The 7173-nt window shown below is 39.4% G+C and overlaps 1 pseudogene; it reads left to right on the forward strand.

Annotated features, from left to right (window-relative positions):
• Positions 1-4250: 4250 nt before the first annotated feature.
• LOC119542560 lies at positions 4251-6198 on the forward strand (annotated as a pseudogene).
• Positions 6199-7173: the final 975 nt, after the last annotated feature.

A 7173-nucleotide genomic window follows, 5' to 3' on the forward strand; every position in this document is an offset into this window, starting at 1 on the left:
AGGTAGGGAATGGGGAATTAATGTTTACTTGGTACAGAGTTTCTGTTTGAGGAGATGCAAATGTTTTGGTAATGGATTGTGGTGATGGTAGCACAACATTGTAAATGTAACTGACACCACCGAAATGTATATTTGAAAGTGATTAAACACAGAAATTTTAGATTCTATATATGTTGCCAGAATAAAAATTTTAAAAAACCATAGAACTATACAACACAAACAATGAACCTTAATATAACTTTGGACTATATTTACTAGTATAACTATACTAATATTATTTCATCAATTGTAATAAAGTTACCACACTAATGCTAAGTGGTAATAATAGGAATATCTGTGTGTTACAAGGGGGTTTAGGGAACTCTGCATTTTCTGCATGATTTTTCTTTAAAATTACCATTTCTCTAATTAATAATAATAATATGAAAAAGGGGAAAAAGTCTCCAAAAGAAAATTAGACTAGGGGAGTAACTGAGCATAGAATACTGGAAGATGCTGCGAAGCTCATGTTCGTAAACTTTTAGGAAGAACAGAAAGGAAAAACAATCTTCTGCAGGCCAGGACTTAAATATCCCATTTACAAATGAGCCCTATCTGTATATGGCAGATCCTGTCTTTCTTCCTCAGTAGCTGGACCTCATTGCTGGGTGCCTTGGGAGTCAGTAAGAACAACAAAATACAAGGTGAGTATTTTAGGGGTTCAAAAATAAAGGGACTCCGGTGGACATTCTTATGCACTATATAGATAACACCTCTTAGGCTTTAATGTATGGGAATAGCTAGAAGTAAATACCTGAAAGTACCAAACTCCAACCCAGCAGTCTGGACTCCTGAAGACAATTATATAATAATGTAGATTACAAGGGGTGACAGTGTGATTGTGAAGACCTTGTGGATCACACCCCCTTTATCTAGTGTATGGATGAGTGGAAGAATGGGGATAAAAACTAAAGGACAAATGGGGTAGGATGGGGGGATGATTTGGGTGTTCTTTTTTCACTTTTATTTTTTATTCTTGTTCTGGTTCTTTCTGATGTAAGGAAAATGTTGAGAGATAGACTGTGGTGATGAACGCATAACTATGTTATCATACTGTGGACAGTGGATTGTATATCATGGATGATTGGTGTGTAAAGGTATTTCAATAAAACTGAATTTAATAAAAAAAAATAAAGGGAAGGGAAATGACTATATATAGGAATAGTTTGATGGAAATCACAGGTAAGCTCCATTTTCCAAGATTTTTTTCACATGCCTCTGTCCTTCATTTCATTTTGTTCTACGCCCTCAGTTACTCAACCCTGTTATGACATGTACTTTGCACTTTACAGAGTATAAATCCAAAACATATCAGAAATAGACAAATACATAAATAACCCTAGACCTTCAGCACAATTAGTTTGTGAAGTGCAGATCCAGAAGCAAAGCACATGGTCCCTTTCTCCAACAGCTCAGTCTGTGGAGAGGAGGCAGACAAGAAGAAACATGTAGCACAGTGTGGTGGAGATGACCCAAGCTTGCTTTGGCATATGAACAGTATAAAGTCATCTCATGTTCAACATTTGCTCATGCAATTCACATTTTTAAGAACTTCTGTCGTTTTTCCAAGATGTGAGTCAACCTTCTGAAAGCCAATTCACCAAATGGCCAATTCATTTCCATTCACTGTTCCATTGCAATTTCATTCACTGAACCGACTTCCATTAAATTGTCTTTGAATGAATCAGCCCTATCCCCTTCACCCACCTGTTCACTTTTAGTGAAATCACACTCCCTGCTGACCTGGCATTAGGGTGAGTTAGATTTTTTAACACAGGGATTACTTGAACAAGGAGACACTGGTATGCCTTTGATTATTATTTCCAAAAATGGCATGGGCACTCAATTTCCCATAACACAAATGACATCCAAATATAGCGTCTAGTTTAACTTTCCTGAAACCATGCCAATAACATACATTCAGGGAATACAATAACTTGAAAGTATGATTGGAAGTTGCTATTTTTCATATTTATAGTCCTAAATGTAACATTAAGAGTCTTTGCTTCGGAGAGAGGAAGGGGCGCGGGCTCCGGCTGCCGGCACCCTGCGAGCGCGTGCAGCCTCTCTGGCGCCTCCTCCCGGATCCTGCGCCAGTGGCGCGGAGTTTCCCGGGACCGGCCCAGCCCATCTCTGGGGACATTTCAGAAAGCCATCAGCTTTTCTTGATGGGCCCATCCATCAAATGAAATATATTTGTACTATTTTTTAAAAGCTTTGCACTTCATTATAGGAAAATATAACCCTCAAAATGTGAGGTGTATGAACAGATGAATAGAAAAATGAGGACAAAAAGTAAATGAATAATAGGGAAGTATGGAGGGGGTGGGATGTTTTGGGTGTTCTTTTGCACTTAAACTTTTATTCTTATTCTTTTTTGTGTATGGTAATGAAAATGTTCAAAAATTGTATGTGGTGATGAATGCACAACTATATAATGGTGCTGTGAACAACTGATTGTACACTTTGGATGATTGTATGGTATGTGAATATATCTCCATAAAATCGAATAAAAAATGAAAATGAGGACACTGAAGGTGATTTAAGGTGTGGGCATTTGAGAAAGTATCCATTCAAATCAGTTAGCCAAAAGATAACTATTGAATAGATTAATCCTAAACATTTATTATTTTCAAGACCAAGAGGATTTCATCTTGACAGAAAAATAACTTTTATTCAATATGCATTTTCTGAAATTAAAGGAGAGACAAGAAGTGACTGAAAAGAAAATGAATATGCTCAGTAAATAAGCAATGCTGTCTCTAGTCTGAGGAGGAGAGCTCAAGAGATGTTAAATCCTTTCCAAATTCCTGGTTGTGATCCTAAAGACAAGACTTCTCTTTGATGGGACTGATGAGGAAATAGGACCTTTTATGCCTCCAACTCACAGTTGTAGAACTTGCAATCATTGGCCTGAGTGGCTTAAAAGAGGAAATAAAGGCACTTTCAACTAAATCCCAAAGGGCAGTCTTTTTTTTTCTTCATAATCATTTAAAAAAGAACTGACAACTATTTTAAAAGATTAAAGAAAGGTAGCTGTCTGCAAACAATTCCCCTCCATTAGCCCAAAAGTCTGTGTTACCTGCAACTCTTCCTGCTGGGCATCCAACCCCTTCTCCATGTTCAAGTCCTAAGACAGGCCTCTCTGTCTAATGGAAGTTTCCGTGCACAGTGGCTCACCAACTCCAGGGGCTCAGAGCACACAATTTCATTTCTACTGCAAATTGGCCTTACAGGGAAGAATGTTGCCCTGGAAGCCCAGGGATTCTCTTTATCTGCTGTCAAGGCTCTCGTGTGCTCCATTATTTATTGGAAGGTTCCATAGTATGGATTCTTTGGCATGTATGACAAAATTCTTCTCTTTTGTCATGACATGAATTCAGAAAATATTTTGCAGCTGATCACCTCAGCAGAGGAAATACATGAAGGAGACCTAGTAGAAGTTGTTCTTTCAGCTGTGGTCACAATAGAAGACATCCAGATTCATCCGTGTACTCTCTATGTACATTCTTACAAAGCTCCTGCTTTTTGTGGTTATTGTGGTGAGATGCATTGGGGATTGGTATAACAGGGTCTGAACTGTGAAGGTTGTGGATTAAATTATCATAAATGATGTGCCTTCAAGATTCCATGTAACTAATGGAGTAAGAAAAACATGACTGTCAAGAGTATCTATGCCAGGATTAGGCCTCTCAGTTCCAAGACCCCTATAGACTGAATGTGTAGCCCCTCCCAATGAAGAGTCACATGCTCACCAAGAACCAATAAGAGAATTCCTTCTTGGAGTGGTGGGCCAAGATAGTAATGTGCAGAGTACAAGTTCCACACACACTTCCTGTCATTCTTATGGCTGCCCCACAATATGTCAGTACTGCAAGTTTTTACTGAAAGGCATCTTTTGCCAGGGAATGCAGTGTAAAGACTGCAAATTTAACTGTCATAAATGTTGTGCATCAAAAGCACCAAGAGACTACCTTGTAGAGGTTACTTTCAATGGAGAATCTTCCAGTCTAGGGACAGATACAGACATACCAATGGACATTGACAGTAGTGACATGAACAGTGATGGTAGCCATGGCTTGGACAACATAGAAGAGACATCTCCCCCAAAAGATGAAACGGTCTTCCTGGATCCATCTGATCTTGATGTGGAAAGAGATGAAGAAGCTGTTAAAACAATCAATGTATCAACAAGCAATAATATTTCACTAATGAGGATCATACAATCCTTTAAGCACACACAGAGTAAGAGCAGCACAATGGTGAAGGAAGGATGGATGGATGGATGGTTATCCCAGCAGGAATAACCCGAGAAAAGGCATTTTTGGACACTTGACAGTAGATGTCTAGCATTGTTTCTAAATGAAACTACATCAAAGTATTATAAGGAAATCCCACTCAGAAATTCTCTGCATATCTGCACCATGAGATTTCACAAACATTTCCCAAGGAAGCAACCCACACTGTTTTGAGATCATCAGTGATACTATGATATACTTTATTGGCAAGAACAATGGGAACAGCTCTCACAATTCTGTTCTTGCTACCCCTGGAGTTGGATGTGATATAGCACAGAGCTGGGAAGAAGCAATTTGTCAAATTCTCATGCCAGTCACCCCTCAAGCAAGTATTTGCACTTTTCAGAGGCAAGGGAAAGATCCCAAAGATTCATCTACCAGATACCAGAATCTCTGTATCTAATTGTCAGATCCAGGAGAATGTGGACATCAGTACCATTTACCAGATCTTTGTAGATGAGGTGCTTGGTTCTGGCCAGTTTGACATTGTTTACGGAGGAAAACAGAAAAGCTGGAGGGATGTCACTATTAAGGTAATTGATAAGATGAGATTTGCCATAAAATAGGAAAGTCAACTCCGGAGCAAAGTGACTGTTTTACAGAATTTACACCATCCTGGGATTGTAAACCTGGAATGTATGTTTAAAATCCCAGAAAGAGTCTTTGTAGTAATGGAAATGCTACACGGAGATATGTTAGAAATTATTCTATCCAGTGTGAAATGTCGACTTCCAGAATGAATTACTAAATTCACGGTCACACAGATACTTGCTGCTTGAAGAATCTACATTTTAAGAATAGTGTGCACTGTGATTTAAAACCAAAAAAGCTGCTACTCGCATCAGCAGAGCCATTTCCTCAGGTGAAGTTGTGTGACTGGCTTTGCACGCATCATTGGTGAAAAGTCATTCAGGAGATCTGGGGTAGGAACTCCAGCACACCTAGCATCTGAAGTTCTCAGGAGCAAAGGCTACAACCATTCTTTGGATGTGGTCAGTAGGAGTTATTGTCTATGTGAGCCTCAGTGGCGGGTTTTCTTTTAATGAAGATTGTGATGGTTTGAAGCTGTTATGTACCCTAGAAAAGGCCATGTTCTTTTAATCCATTCCTGTGGGTGCAGACCTGTTGTAGGTGGGATATTTTCATTAAGTTATTTCAGCTGAGATATGACCCACCCCTTGCAAAGTGGGTCTTAGTCCTCTTACTGGAGTCCTTTGTAAGTGGATAAAGTACACACAGAAAAAGCCAAGAGATGAAATTAAGAGAAGCCCATAGAGGTAAGCCCAGGAGAAGCTAAGAGAGGACCCACAGAAGCTGAGAGAGGAAGCCGCTGGAACCAGAACCTGAAAGCTACAAAACCCAGGAGTGAAGGACCAGCAGACACCGGCCATGTGCCTTCCCATGTGTCAGGGGTGTCTCAGATGCCAGCAGCCTGTCTTCAGAGTCAAGGTATCACCCTGTTAATGCCTTGAGTTGGACATTTTTATGGCCTAACAACTGTAAATTGTAAGTTAATAAGTCCCTATTTTAACAGTCAACCTATTTCTAGCATATTATATTCCGGCAGCTTTAGCAAACCAATACAAAGATGAAGATATAAATGACCAAATCCAAAATGCTGTACTTATGTACCCACCAAATCCATGGAGGAAAATCTCTGGTGAAGCAACTGATTTAATTAACAATTAATTAAGTGAAGATGAGAAAACATTCTAGTGTTGACCAATCTCTTAGTCATCCCTGGCTACAGGACTATCAGACATGGCTTGATCTTAGAGAATTTAAAACTCACATTAGAAAACATTACATTACACATGAAAGTGATGATGCCCACTGGGAAATACATGCTGTGCTGGTTTGAATGTATTATGTCCCTCAAAATGCCATTAATTTTGATGCAATCTTGGGGCAGATGCATTTAGTGTTGATTAGATGGGAATCCTTTGAGTGTTTCCTTGGAGATGTTACTCAATCAACTGTGAGTGAAATGTTTGATTGGATAATTTCCATGGAGGTGTTACCCCGCCCATGCAGGGTGCTTTAAGAAGAACCACACAGGCCCAGATGCTTGCTACAGCCAAGAGGGACACTTTGAAGTATGCACAGGAGCTGAGAGAGGAGCTGCAGCTTACAGAGACATTTTGAACACGGCCACTGAAAGCAGAGTTTTGCTGATGTGTTGGAGGTACTAGCCCAGAGTTTGCCATGAGAAGCTGACACAGAGACATTCTGGAGAACACCATTTTGAAACGCAACCTTGGAGCAAGCAGTCACCAGCCACATGCCTTCCCAGCTAACAGAGGTCTTCCAGATGCCAATGGCCTTTCTCCAGTGAAGGTACCCTACTGTTGATGGACACTTTAGGGCCTTAAGACTGTAACTGTGTAACCAAATAGACCCCCTTTATAAAAGTCAATCCATTTCTGGTGTTCTGCAGAATGGCAGCATTAGCAAACCGGAACATATGCATACATGCATAACCTTGTATACCCAAAGCACTTAATTACAGCTCCTAATCCAGATGATATGGAAGAAACTTCTTTATCAATGAGCCAACTTCAATAAGGAAGGATTTCATTTTATGAACTGATATTTTGCTGTTCAACTATTATTCTTTGTAGGTTGTCATGTGCAAGGATGCAAAGACACAAAATATGATAAGGAATCATTGACACCAATACTGCAGTTCATAATGAGTAGGTACAGGAAGAGAAACTAAGCAATAAAAGCATATAATGGGATCAAGGTGAAACTTTTCATAATGTTTGGTAGTATAAGAAATAACTGGTATTTGTATTTTTCCTAATTCTTCACTTTTGTACAACAAGGGCACTTA

The sequence above is a fragment of the Choloepus didactylus genome, chromosome 8 (genome assembly GCF_015220235.1).
Source record: "Choloepus didactylus isolate mChoDid1 chromosome 8, mChoDid1.pri, whole genome shotgun sequence".
Taxonomy (NCBI): domain Eukaryota; kingdom Metazoa; phylum Chordata; class Mammalia; order Pilosa; family Megalonychidae; genus Choloepus; species Choloepus didactylus.